The sequence below is a fragment of the Palaemon carinicauda genome, chromosome 28 (genome assembly GCF_036898095.1).
Source record: "Palaemon carinicauda isolate YSFRI2023 chromosome 28, ASM3689809v2, whole genome shotgun sequence".
In the NCBI taxonomy this organism is placed as follows: domain Eukaryota; kingdom Metazoa; phylum Arthropoda; class Malacostraca; order Decapoda; family Palaemonidae; genus Palaemon; species Palaemon carinicauda.
Genome location: NC_090752.1, coordinates 23,923,140 through 23,938,139, shown reverse-complemented (window position 1 = coordinate 23,938,139; position 15,000 = coordinate 23,923,140). Strand labels below are relative to the sequence as shown.

At 34.7% G+C, this 15,000-nt stretch overlaps 1 protein-coding gene across 1 annotated transcript in view; it reads right to left on the bottom strand.

The window, feature by feature from the left end:
* The window catches only part of LOC137621726 (putative neural-cadherin 2), a 520,727-nt gene that overhangs the window by 86,149 nt on the left and 419,578 nt on the right, over positions 1 to 15,000 (bottom strand). The gene's annotated exons all lie outside the window — the stretch shown is intronic.

Genomic DNA, 15,000 nt, shown 5'->3' with positions numbered 1-15,000 from the left:
AATTCGTGACAAAGCTGCCAGTGGAATCAATGAAACAAGTGCGAAAAGAAGACAGTATTATTGTGATAGCTGGTTTCGTAGCTTATTCAAATTGTTGTAAGCGGTACATAAACTCCCATGACATTAAAAATTCATTAAAAGAGAACAAAAGTAAACCATTGCTAAAAAGAAGTGCGTGGTCATTCACTGGATATTTGATAGAAAATTCAATTGTCTTTTCTGTGGAACTAAAGTTACATATAGTGCCTCACATTTCAGTTTTTTCGGAAGACAAATTATATTGTCAAAACAATATTGCAGTGTTATGATGACTGTTCGGATGACTGGGATATTATGGAGAAAGGTCGAATTGAGTACTATGGTTGCAACTTACATGCAGCCGAATGTGTATATCACCACTCCTGTGATGAGAACTTTCGATAGAGGCGCAATATTCAATATTCCCCATAGGTTTAAGGTGGAGCCCAATATAAAGCAAAGAAAATCAGGACGACCGAAAAATGAAGACCAAGATCAGGCCTTTTCGAAAATGTGCTCTTTTCATGGAGCTAATAATGAGAACTAATTCACTGTGTCTGCCCTAGTGGATAAAATTAAAGAATATATCTGCAGTGATGATTCCTTTCCGTATGCCAATCCGTACCTTAAACAAAAAATGAGAGATCATTATAGAGACTCAGTATATATAAAAGAAGAGGGCCGAAATGATATTGTTATAATGTGAGAAAGAATTTCTCACATCCTTCGATCATATTTCATGTGTGATAGGGACACTGATTAGGGATCGAAGAAGAGAAAAATGATCGAAACTATTGCTTGACTTATCAAAAGTTATATAAAATCTGAAGTTCCGTCTGTTGAAGATCAATATCCAGCAACAGATATGGTAAAACTTGATATTACTTTGAAATATCTGCCAGACAGTCTTTGCACAATACTGGATATTTTGTTTGTGGGGAAAGATAAGATCCTAAAGGTTGTAGAGGTTGAACAGGCAGTACGTCTTCAAACTGTTCTATCCCCAATACAGATAGGTCTTGCCATACAAACACATCATTTGTATCATTCAGGGATCCTTGTAGATAATTTGCATAAGATGGGATTTTGCTCAATATATACAAAAGTTCTGAGACTTGAAAAGAATGTTACTAACTCTGCTGTTGTAGATATTTTGGGTTAGGGTAGTGATTCAGGAGATGGGACTGTTCTCCTCGCTGCTCACAACGTTGATCCAAATATCCTTTCAATCGATGGTAAAGCTCCTTCTAGTGGATGTGGATAATTGATGCCTCGACTCCAGGTAAAACAAAAAAGGATAGGTTACTCCAAGACAAATTGTTTCAGAACTTAAACATGTCTATAAAACCAGGATTGACATAGTGGACTAACGCTTTGCCAAACATGCCTGTCATAGGCTAGTATTTAAACAAATAACAAAACACACAAAATGTAATCAAACATTGAATATTCTATGGGAATTATCTGCTATGATGCATATAATTCATCATGGATGCAAAAACACTAGTCAGTCCTCACTCTGGCCATGATTGGTTTGTACTCGGGGGACAAGAGCTGCCTTAAGTCCACACTGGAATTCCTTCATAAAGATGTAGTAAAACATGGTGTTACACCAATAATAACATTTGATCAGCCCCTGTGCTGGAAAGTAAGTGACATCATTGTTGATGCCCCTCAGAATAGCTATTTGAAGGAAATAGTTCTCTTATTAGGTTGCTTTCACACTCAAATATTGTTGGGCACAATTGGATCCATCATGAATGGCAGACGCTTGAAATATATTGTATAGGTAGTATATTGTGAAAACTCAGTAGAATAGATCATATGATGACTGTAAAATCTGTACAAAGAGCTCTCCGTGATCATCTGCTTATAGATAAATTACTAGACCACACAATTGTTTCAGATCTAGTTAGTGACAGATCAGAGGTCGCATCTTTGGTTGTTAAGTGTGAGGATACATACTCATCATTGTTGTCAGGTCAACCATCCTTGGAGAGTGTTATAACATCTAATTCAATGGTTAAAATCAATGTTAAATTGGGTAAATGGAAGTCAGAACTTAGTGATAGGTCAAAGACAAGTCATCTGTGGCTTAATTATCACAAGGTGTTTGGATTTGCATGAAGATTGATCATGGCAGATCCTACTGGATCTTATTTATTGCATATAAGTGTTGTTTCTGAGTCACTCCCAGTATTTGCATCAGTTCTCCACTACAGTTACATCAACTCTGCACATTTCTATTACTAAGAGATGGAGCAACTAGAGCTCACTCATTCAGACGTGTTTCAGAAATTTTCTAATGGTCTTCATGTGATCCGTCGTAGTGATCGTTACTAGAAAGGAATAAGCTCTGATCTTGCTATAGTAAAAAATATTAATGAGGTCACTGAAAACCTCGGGTGGACTGACTCAGGGAAGTGGCACGACAGAAGAGCAGAGGTCAATTTAGACAATCTCAGCTCCATTCACTGCTAGGTATAACAAGAGAATGCAGGAATTAAACGACTTTTTTTTACACTACCAGTGATCAACATAAAATTTTTATCAAAGCAAGGATGAGGGATGCTTCAGACCTACAAAATCTCAAGACCAATTTACTATCTTGTTTACCCTTTTCAGAAGACTCATCACTATGGAATGTAGTCAGTGATGTAGTGGCAAACTCAGATTAAAATGTTCTTTAATGAGTCCTTTGGAGAAAAAACAACTGAAAATATATTTATGCAGCCTGCTTTCAGGTTCCACTAGATCAAAGTATTTATCCTGCCCTATCATTTCAGACATTATTGGTAGTGGCAAAAGCAGTTTAGCTGTCACTGGAAGAGGTTTTATGATATGAACTTAGCCCATTCCCTCCAGCTCCATTCGAGATTAGAAATGTATTTCGTAACCCAGATAAACCACAGCTTGCTCCGCTATTGAACTGGGGTTGGAAGATAGAGGATACTAAGTTAACACCAGTAATGTCAAATATTAATGCGGCTTCAGACAATCTGCTAAAGATAATACATTGAAACTGCAAATTTGCCTGACAATCATTGCAGTGTAATTTTACGGTGTATGGATCACCATATATACCTGCCTGTGGGCTATGCCAATTAGAAAATTGTAAAAATTCATAAATTTGTGTCAAATTCAAGGAAGAGGAAGATGAGGAGTATCAATTACTCTATGCATTAACACTACTAATGAAATATGTATACACTTGATAGATGATAAGAATATCACATTATTTATTTTAGACTTTTAAGACTCTCGTAGCAACTAAACACACTAGTTTCATAAGTGATGCAATGTTATGTTATTGTATGCTTTGTATATTTTGATATTTGATATTATTCGGTTAATTTAGGATACATCTGCATATCATTGGCCATTATTGGATACCATCTTGTATTTCATTATATGATGATTAAATTTTACTGTTTACACTGTAGCCTTTACCCAGAAAAAACTAGATTTAGACATACTATTTATTATTGTAGAGTGAATACTAAGGAAATATTGAAGAGGAAAAACTTAGAATGGAAAGGTGGAAACACCATGGAAGAGCAGGAAGATTCCAAGAAGAAATGGAAAAAGGTTACATAGACAAAGAAGAGTCACTCAGATGAATAAAGAATGGAAATTTAGGTGTTGATGAAAAAGGACGATAATAGGAGCACAAGAGCAACGCCTCCTAACAAACAGCTTCGAAAAAATGGTATACAGGTTTTGTCCTGCAGCAGTTGAGTGTTGGTCATCTGGTTTCAGCCAGAGCCTACTTGCAGATGGTCACTACAGAGCTCGCCAGAATGAGATCTGTAAATATATACATGGGAAATATGTAAAGATAAAAAATTGAAGTAAAAGATAAGGTACGGGAGCATGGACCAGATCTAGTTACCTCCAACAGATGCCGTACCATCTTTTATGATAAGATAATCCTGACAGGAAGATATACAGTAGGATGTGCTATAAGACATGGTATTGGGATCTGGAATAAAGAAGAAACAACAGCAAAGATTATAGATGTGACAATACCCAGGGATTTTGGCCTCAATAGAGCTGAGAGGGAGAAAATAAAATATCAAGAACCAAAGAATGATCCAAAAAATACTTGGGAACTAAGATATATGAATGGTACCTGTGGTGGTAGGGGCAACAGGACTTGAGAAGAAACACCTGAGACAATACCTTTAAGCAATACCAAGTTGCCTAAGCATAAATGAGGTGCAGATTATCGTCATTAAGGGAACGGTGACCATCTTAAAAAGAGCATTCTGATACAAGGCTAGTGAAGTATAAAGGTGCAAACGTAGACCCAAGGTTAGGGTCTATTACATCACTAATATAAAGTAAAACCAATTAAAGTATTAAGACAAAGAGGAAGTTAATTACTCTTTTCATGCATTGGCGGCCATATTGGATTTCCCAACTTAGTAGTACTTGCAGTTTGTTAGACTTTTATTATGTCATTCTACATATCACATGAATCTAGAAACAGTTGAAAAACTTTTTCGAGGAATTTTCTTAGGGTAAACCATATTTGTACTTGACTTAAAGTTGAACAGAGATTTGCCATAATAGATTGTACTGACATTGGAAATTTTATAGTTAACACTTTCCGATCCTCAAGAAGTATCTGACTAGTCTGTCATATGATGCAGACTGTAGCCTAAAGTAAGGAAGATTAGATTTACCTTAATCTTTGAAGAAAAGTAATTTTACTCTCTCACTTGCCAGTATGCTGCCAAAAAAAAAAAAGCATTTGCACAGAATCTTGATGAAAGGTACAGAAAAATTGCCAGAATTTATCAAGTGTTTTTCTTACAGGCGTATCACAGATTGCTAAAACCATTTAGGAAACTACATGTGATGTCTTGTGACAGCCTTTTAGTAGTGATAAAGTCCATTTAAAATACATAGTTTATATTGGTAAATCATGGATATTAATTCTGCATCCTGAAAACCTTTCGCTTAAAGTGGTGTACCTCTTGGTATGAGCAGCAGAACACTAGACTATGATATATCACTGAAGAGGTACAATACAAAATATTGAAATAGGTACCTTCTCTACTGCAGGGTACTATCACCTAGGTCTAGTCACCCATATTATTGCATAACCTATGTAAATTCCTTTATCTTCAATTAAATTCCTGGCACAAAAATTTGCTAGAAATACCACTTGAGTTTCTGGCAGACCTATTTAATCATAGGATATTATATGCTTGTATATTTCATGTGACGGTTCAGTGACTAATGATACAAACAGGGTGTAGTGGCCCACCATAAACAGAAAAAAATCCCTTAGCACTATATGGCTTGAAAACCTTATCAATAGGTCTGGAACAAACGCTGGAATTAACAGTCATCCTGTCAAAAACGAGATCATTTATGGTGCTAACCTCTACCTGTAGCACACTATAACGGTGGAGCTAAAAGAGACACAGTTTTAGTTTCTTGTTTCCTTTACAACTTGAAACGTTCAGAAATCATGTGACTTGGTTTCTTACAATAATTTCATACTACAAAAAATCTACTGATAGAATTGCAATTAAAACTGCTGCTTTGAGACTTGACGTGTGAATCAGAATTAGTCCTTTTATCAGTATTAGTATGCTTACCTGTGTCTCCACTCTCTATAGTCTTTAGGCCTACTAAATCTTTTATCGTTAGACCTAGACTCTTTGTGAGCTAGTATATAATCATCTGCATATACAGCTGTTTCCCGAAGGGTAGACAACTTTTTCTCATTTAATTAAACCTAAATACTCTAACTAACTTGATTTTTAAACTGTTCAATTAAAATAACTTCTCTTGATATATCAAAATAACCCCTACACTCTGCTGCTTTACACCATTTATCAAACCAATCTGATTGTTCTCTACTAAATTACATATATGTCTGCTATAAGCTTAGGGAGTAAATTCATATTGCATTTTTCAAGAATTCATAATCATATACACTATCCTCAGAAATAGAAGCATAAACATTTTGTGCCCTACCACGCAAAACTCCTGATTACATCCAAGCCCAATTTTCAGCTGGCCATTTACATTTCTTAGCTCTTCTTTCAAAACAAACAAAGTATTCAATTCAATTATTCTCTTTAAAAGGAGGCAAAACTCTATCTTGGCTAGAATTATCTGACCCAGATTTATAAGAATAACTAGAATTAGCCTGCTTAATCTTTTCAATTTCTAACTCTTTTTGAGCATAAATCTCATGAAGCTTTATCTGGGCTTCCCTATCTCTAGCTCTTTCCTCAGCTTGTAATTGTTCACGCCTATATTCCGCTTCCATTATTTTACGCTCAGCTTGAGCCTGCACCTCTAACTCTTTTTCTCTTAAACAAGATTCTATTGTAAGTCTTTCTAGTTCCACAGCAGATAAATCCGAACACACTGGTTCCATATCCATCATATATAACATAGCCTGTGGTAACAAATAGTCTTCAACTAAATATTGAGCTAACACATGTTTAATATCTTTTATTTTTTCTTTTATTGAATTTTTAAATCTAAGCTCAAGATGTTTGTCTAAACTCACTAAGCTAGATTCCTTAAGATTACTTGAGTTTTCAACTCATGGATCTTCACAAAATTCGTCAAAAAACTCATATGCATTAAATTCTGACATGCTTGCTGGCTATTTTATACAATTAACCAAGGTTTACTTCACGAACAATATTTGAGTGACAAACAGAATAACAATCGAGATCCTGGATATAGGCCACCAATTATGTTAAGTTCAACTATTATATACGACATAGGTTAGGCAAAATCTACACAAAAAGTTTATGAAACAATAGCAAAACATTAACTGTAAAATTAAGATAATGGCTGGCAAACGGAAAATAAAACTATATTCAAGATTCAATATAAATATTTACAGTATTACACAAAAATCCACTGAATACTCACGGAACACCAAAACAAATGTTAAGAAGTAGGACAGTGAGGGACAGATGGCGTTGGGTAGTTGCAGATATAAAATGTTGTCTCGAAGAATTATGGCTTTTACTTCTAATGATGGAAGTTGATTCAGCTTTTTTTTTGTCTTCTTTAAAATACTTTATCGTTGTATGTAGTCACTAAACTCCAGATTCCCAAAGGGTGTAGCTGAAGAAAGTCTCGAAACACGAGCAGTGTTCAGTCCAGTCTGTCGTCTTTGCCTTTTCCTACTTGTCACCTGTCCTATATATATATATATATATATATATATATATATATATATATATATATATATATATATATATATATATATGTATATGCGATGAACCCATTCTCAAATCATCCTGTAATGTATAGCTCTCACCCGTCAGACAACTGGCGCCGAAGTAAAATTGAAAACTCTTGTAGAAGTTAAACACATCGACACTTTCATTCCACAATTACATTAACATATATAAAATTGAATTGTTTTATTTTTACATTGACATATTTGAAATAAAAGGAATTATTTTTTTTTTTTTTTTTTGCATCAACATACATGAAAAAATAAGCAATTTTCACAAGTTTTGTAACACAAAATATATAAATATAATGTAACATATAACAAGCATCAACACTGACTACAAGTACTTACTGATTAGAGGGTCCTGTAACTGGCTACTTGTGAGGCTGCAGACAATAATATAAATATATCCAAGCTCAATAACTTTCCTCTTTGGATCCCTCATGTCCAACCCTTACTTTCTAGTTTACACAGTCTCTCTTGCTTGCCAGGAATTTCACATCCCATCTCAATCCCACTTATCTTGTACTACGATGCAAAGGGGGAAATTCGGTGACTTATAGGACAAACTACAGCGAAATCATATGTCATTGTGTGGCCATCACCATTACTTCTTTACCACACCTTTTATTTTGTTTTATCAAGCCATCCTTAACATAATCTAGTCTCCAGCAATTTCCTTTGCTACAGCATAGTCTTCCTCCTCTTCTACACATTTTTCCAGACTAGTTACTCTTATCATAAAGCATTGTTCTATCACTACCATCGCTCTGATAGCTTCTATCACCAATACCATATTCTCACAGATTCTCCTTACCTTCTACACACAGCTTCTCTTGACATGCTTGCACTTACCAGCCTTACTAACGCTGCCAGTCATCAAAGATCTCCACAAACTCATGCAATTAAGAAGCGATCCATGCAACTGAAATCTTGTCATAATGGTTCAGCAGTGCTTTACATAGTATTAGCGTGGTACTCTTCCTAACTGCCCTGACATCCACTCATGAGAAGTCACTTTTACCACTGCTCCCTATGATACCCAGAAAAAGACCGCATGAATTCTAATTTTTTGATAGGACAATCTTAGTCAGTAACTTTTTTAACACTTGCTCTATGACTGATTCCATCTAATGAAGACTACATTAAAAAGCATCTCTTGCAATTAACTCTAACTCATTGTTCTTTATTTATCATTTATCACCACCACAGTTGTCCTATCCAGCTTTTGTGGCTGCTTGAGGTGCTTTATTATACTCAACAGACGTACTTTGACACAGCTTTGATTGCTACTGACATCCTCTATTATTATCTAAATACTCGTTTTTCTCTTAATGCCTCACAAACACACCAACTTTTCTCACTGTTTAGCTTTCCTTCAAGATCACAACAAGTAACTATTGCAGCTGTATACCTCTCACTCAATGAAGGCTATCTTTCTAACTGCTAGCCACACACAGACAAAAATAGGACTGGGTTTTGGACAATTTTCCTCACTACTGCTCTGTTCTATTGCTCTCTTGACCCATCCTTCTTCTTGGCAATATCCTTCTGGCTCATTTTTTCTCACTACTGACTACATTGTTCTCAAAATATCTACTCCCATACCTATGGTATTGCGTCTTTCTCTACTGCCACTTCTTCACATCATCTTAGTCACACTCCCTTCCTTCTCAATCACTTCACACATGTTACCTATTCTTGCCAATTAGCCTTTCATCAAGCTCTCTCATAAGCCTCTCCATCATACCCTACACACAACACTCACCTTCTTAACCACCTGCTCTGTTAGGTTGCAGTCGGAAACCATTACAATTATTATTATTATTACTACTAGCTAAGCTACAACCCTAGTTGGAAAAACAGGATGTTATAAGACCAAGGGTACCAACAGGGAAAAAAAGCCCAGTGAGGAAAGGGAATAAGGGAATGAATAAACTACATGACAATTAATGAACAACGAAAATAAAGTATTTTAAGAACAGTAGCAACATTAAAACAGATCTTTCATATACAAACTAAAAAAAAAAGAGACCTATGTCGATCTGTTCAACATGAAAACATTTCCTGCAAATTTGAACTTTTTAAGTTCTACGATTCAACTACCCATTTAGGAAGACCATTCCACAACTTGGTCTTAGCTGGAATAAAACTCCTAGAATACTGTTTAGTATTGAACTCTATGATGGAGAAAGCCTGTCTATTAGAATTAACTGCATATCTCATTTTACAATCGCTGTTCCAACTACTAGCCATAGACAGACACAAACATGGCTAGGTTTTAAACAGCTCATCTCGCCGCTGCCCTGTTTTTCTGCCATCTTTCACCAATTTTTCTGGCCAATGTCAGTCTGACTCAGCTTCTCTCGCCACACCAAAACTCCTGTCTCAAACTCACAACTTACACAGCTCTATACTTATGAGATAATTTTTCATCAGTTTTAAATGAGAGAGAGAGAGAGAGAGAGAGAGAGAGAGAGAGAGAGAGAGAGAGAGAGAGAGAGAGAGAGAGAGAGAGAGAGAGATTAAAGCATTTGGTAAGGGTCGAAAATTATATGAGAATGCAGAAACAATGACAAATCAATAAGCATTTTTGGACCAAGTATTTGTATCTATCTTCGGTAATTCAACAAAACAATCACATATGTGAACAAGGACACATTTCTGAAGAAAAAAAAAAATGTATTGTGTCAACTCCAGAAAAATTCGTCTCAATATCGCTGTTAAGTTAATGGTCTTATGTTTCCCTGCAAAATACTGAAAAACGAGTACATTTCTATCCTGAACTAAACCAGTATTATTGGATATAATCACAGTAGAGAACCCTTTATAAATAACAACAAATGTTGGATAGCAAGCAATAAACAACAGATCATTCCAATCTAACAAAAATTCTCCAGTGAGCTCAGCCGTAATTGGATAATCAGAGACAGTCATTACTGATTTATAAAATCTTAAATCCAATTGAGAAACAACTTGAACCGTTAATACTCTTTGTGCTACAAAATTATCTTTAACATTATGGATGGTTCAATATTTTCAGTAAAAATCCTTATCTTATTTTGAATTATTTCATGAATCACAATCCTGCCGAACAAATGCAAGTTCATGAAGTAATATCATATCCTTTTAAGAAGTAATTACTGAAAAAAAACAAAAATTCATCATGTCTACAAGATGAAACACATACCAAAAAGAATAAGGGCTTGAAGTTCTAATGAATCTAATTCTGAAGATGTTTTTTTAATCCCATTAAGCTACCATAATGAATCTATTTTCTTTTCTTTTATAATTCTTAGCTATCAATTAAGGCATCAACAATACTGATTCTCAACAGCAACGTAAGTAAATCCCTTTGAATTTAATCATTTTGAAATCATCGTTTTACTCATGTCACTAAAGTGCAGCTGTATGTTTATGATAATAACATCTCATTTTCATCAAAATTGAATAAAATATTTTCGTAATTGTTCCAGAAGATTGATGTATAAAGTGAAGTCATAGGGGTTTCTTATTTTTATTATTTCATTATCCCATTATCTTTTTACATTTATGAAATGTAAATCGCTAGCGATATATGTTTGATAATTGCGAATATCGCTACAGCGATTTTCATAATAAACTAGTTTGATAATGGGCTCAAAGCACAATGCATAGGAACTTTTCTAGTGCAGAAAGACATTCCGAAATGAATACATTTATTGAATCTATTCCTCCCAACTGAATCAGCCTCACAATCTATTTGCATATCATTGATAACTTTAAATTGCCCGTTGTTTCCGTGTTTTATTTATTTCTTTTTCTGTTTTATCAGTCAAGAGAATCGGTAATTACCATGTAGACCACAGTCACTGCTGTTCTTACAGTGAAATGTATGACTTTACTATTAGCTTTTGAAAGCAAATTTCTCTCTCTCTCTCTCTCTCTCTCTCTCTCTCTCTCTCTCTCTCTCTCTCTCTCTCTCTCTCTCTCTCTCTCTCTCTCTTAGTCTGAATAATGAATGTTTGATGATCTGAATATATGATCTGTTTTGCATTATAAATAGTTTATTTATGAATTCCCTTGGATGAAAATCTTGTAAACATGTAACAAATGCCCCATAAAATTGACATGACATAGTTTTATAGTTTCGGAATTGAACAAGTAACTCTCTTTAGCCTAGATATTTTTATTTAAGTTATTTGATTAATCATGAGCGAATGTGCCGTGCATGTAAAAAAAAAATCAGCGCCTAACAATATATTGAAGTTTAACTTAACGTATCATTCAGACTTTTATAGAGAATGCCCGTTATATCATCAAACAGGCTGAATTTTATAACAAAATTCTCTAAATAACTATTAGGAAGAACTTTATCATCATAGAATATATATATATCTATTACATGACTATGGGTTTTCTCTTTGTCCAGATTGCAACAGTGGGATGTCAATATTCAATGTATTCTATAGAAGACATTGGAGAGAGCGCATCAGGTAACTGACCCCTTTTTGTAGGGATAACGGTGGGAAAGATGTATCAAAGTCTTCGACGTAACTTTAATTAGAAAAATCCATCCAGATGGAGCATTATTAGGTAATAAATAATCGTTTTTTTAAACAATTTGCTGATGGATTTCTTAAATTCGTTGCAGCATATATTCTTTCAACAAGAATTGGCGGCGAAGCTTTGTCATTATTTTCAGTTCATTAAAATATGAATCAGATCGATACGTAAAAGGTTCTTATTTATCCTTTGAAAAACATTTCCATCGTGAAATATATATTGTCAGTCTCCATTTTTGTCTGTCTGTGTATCTATGAAGTCCATTAGCACTGGATATGATTTGGCATGCAAAATTAATTAGCAGCTTTAAGATTCGCCAATTACTTGTTAGTCCATGATTGTTAAACACTAAAATTGGGAGCGCTCTCTCTCTCTCTCTCTCTCTCTCTCTCTCTCTCTCTCTCTCTCTCTCTCTCTCCTCTCTCTCTCTCTCTCTCTCTCATTTGCATACACATCGGCATATGCATCAAGGTAACACGAATATGTTATTTTATTCCTTTTTCTATAAATGTCACATCAGGATTCTATCAATCAAAGTAAATTATTTCCGTTTAAAGTGTTGCTGCTGATAACGGCACTGCCATTTATGTAGGCCTACACATGTTCACGGACATGTGTGAATTCCGTGCTATGTTTAAACACTAATAAAATAAATAGATTTATCATTGTGTACAAATTCATTTTGTTTTTCATTCGCTTCCACCATTTTATAACAGAAATAAGTCAACTGAAACAACCTTTTTAGGAACATGAGGAAAATTATGCATCGACTTTCCCAGCCAGGGTTTTGAGCAGAGCTATTTGTATTGATATGAATCGTGAAATTTAGGAAGATTTCGGCAGATGTTTCTTACTAATAGGGAGAACAGTAATTAATACAAATACATCTAGGGTAATTATCCACAGATTGGTCAAATTTTCTTGGTAATTCTTTCACATGAATATCCCGGTTGATGATAGAAGGGAGGAGTAGAGTCAGAATAAACGTATAATGCTTATGATTGCCTGATGGTAATACTCAATGCTGCAATTGCCTTGATTCAGACGCATAGGCCTGAGAAGATGCACTTAACGTAAAAAGAATTTTCCGTTGGATATTCATCCCCGAAGTTAAGTAAATTTGTATTTTCAGCTTGATATTTGCATATGAATATATATTTATATTTATTCACTGTGTTGTTTGAATATCCACAGTATGTTATCTATTTCATGTAACTACATTTATTACTAATAGATATAATGGTGATGTTTATAACTAGAATTTAAGTTCATGGAATATGAAACTGCACGATATGTCAGCAAATACTTTGAACATAGCCCGGTAAATAATTTTACCGAGTTACCTCTTATCCAAGTCTATCCATGGCCTTTATGCCAATTGTCTGTGAAACTCACTTGCTTAAGGTGTGATCTGGTCTGCTGTTTAATTAGTAGTTTCACATCTCAGTAATTCCATAAACCTTTGAAATTGGCATCTCTCTCTCTCTCTCTCTCTCTCTCTCTCTCTCTCTCTCTCTCTCTCTCTCTCTCTCTCTCTCTCTAAATATGCGCATACAAAAGATTCCTCATACATTTAGATATATTTGTTTTTCTTCTTGTTATTTCGTGGCTCCTCTTATCCCATTTTAATTTTTGTCTAATAATTTCTTAATTCAGCTATTATTTACCATTATAGAAGAAAATGCAGAGAACTCATGTGCAAAAATATTCAAAACAATATTTGACATTACTTGCCTCTTGGTAATCTGAAAAAGAAGGATTTTCCTGACAAAAGGTGTCTTCCGTGTCTTTCTCTTTTTACATTGCAAAGAATATACACAGTTCAATGGTACTTTTTGAATTGGAAAAGAGCTGAAAATAACAATCTACGAGCTTTTCCAATTACATCAGATTCTTTGTCTGTAAAAAGAATCGTATTTTATTTGAAATCCAAATAAACTATTGATTTATCTTGATTTTCCATTCCTCGACAACCTAGGATGATTAACTCTCTATCTACTGATTGTATCAATTAGAATAAACATCTTACTTGAGAATGTTTGAGCAACTGTGAATTCGTACTAAAATATTTGTTAACAGTTGTATTTCTTCCAGAGTTTTAAAGATCTTTCACTAACTGACATACTACTTGTGAGTCTGTATTTTGTTCAAATGCTTTTCCTAAAATTTTACCCGTTTATCTTTGCATCAAATTCTGACTTCCCAATTCTTAGGTTTTGAGGGCAAGTATCCGAAATAGACTGCACTCTCTGAACGTATATAATCGTTCGATTGTTATGCAAGAACTTGGAAAATCATATCCCAGTAGATTGTAAGTCCACAGTTTTTATTTAAATCTTCTTATTCTAGTTGTCTTCTTGCACTACTAAAACCTTTCTGATTCCATATTTACATAATATTTTCATGAGAGAATCTAAAGAATATCATAAGAGTCATCTATCTAATGAAGTTATATATCAGGATAGTAAATTTCTATAAATCAAGAAGATTTTGGCAAAACAGATTGTGGATTTCGACAACTTCTTCAGCGAAAAGGTATTGTAACGAGGAACTACTTCCTAGTCATTATCTTCACGTAGCAATAGTCGACGTTTCTCATGTAGCAGCTCTCTCTCACTAAAATTAATGGGTAGTCCCAGGTGATAGCGCAAAACTTGCAGACTAAATCAGTTTTCGCTTCCCCGGTATTCCGGGCTTTGTTATTGATGAAAAATGGTTCGTAAATGAATTACCTATTCTTCTACAGCAATCAAGAAATAGTATAATAGTAATTCCGGCGATATTTATCGTTACGGTTACATCATCAATACACCTTAAACTTATCATACTTACAATCTAAGTACTTATTTATATTTCCCCACGACAATTCTTAAGGAACACAGTAGAATGAGGTTGAACATCATAGTGGAGCTCTTTAACAAAAAATATTCAACTCATTGCTGGCATACATACATTTCGATTGTCTTGTGGTCAAATAAAGTAATATAATAATGCATAATACATGCATTTATATGTGACAGTGAGTTGTGTAATTCATGAGAGAGAGAGAGAGAGAGAGAGAGAGAGAGAGAGAGAGAGAGAGAGAGAGAGAGAGATTGGACTGGTAAGAGGAGGGGGTAGGAGCGGGGGATAGATTTGATAGGTGGATGAGTGTACGAAGAGAATGTGGGGGAGTTTGTTTGGGGGTTGATGATGGACCTGATAAAGGTAGC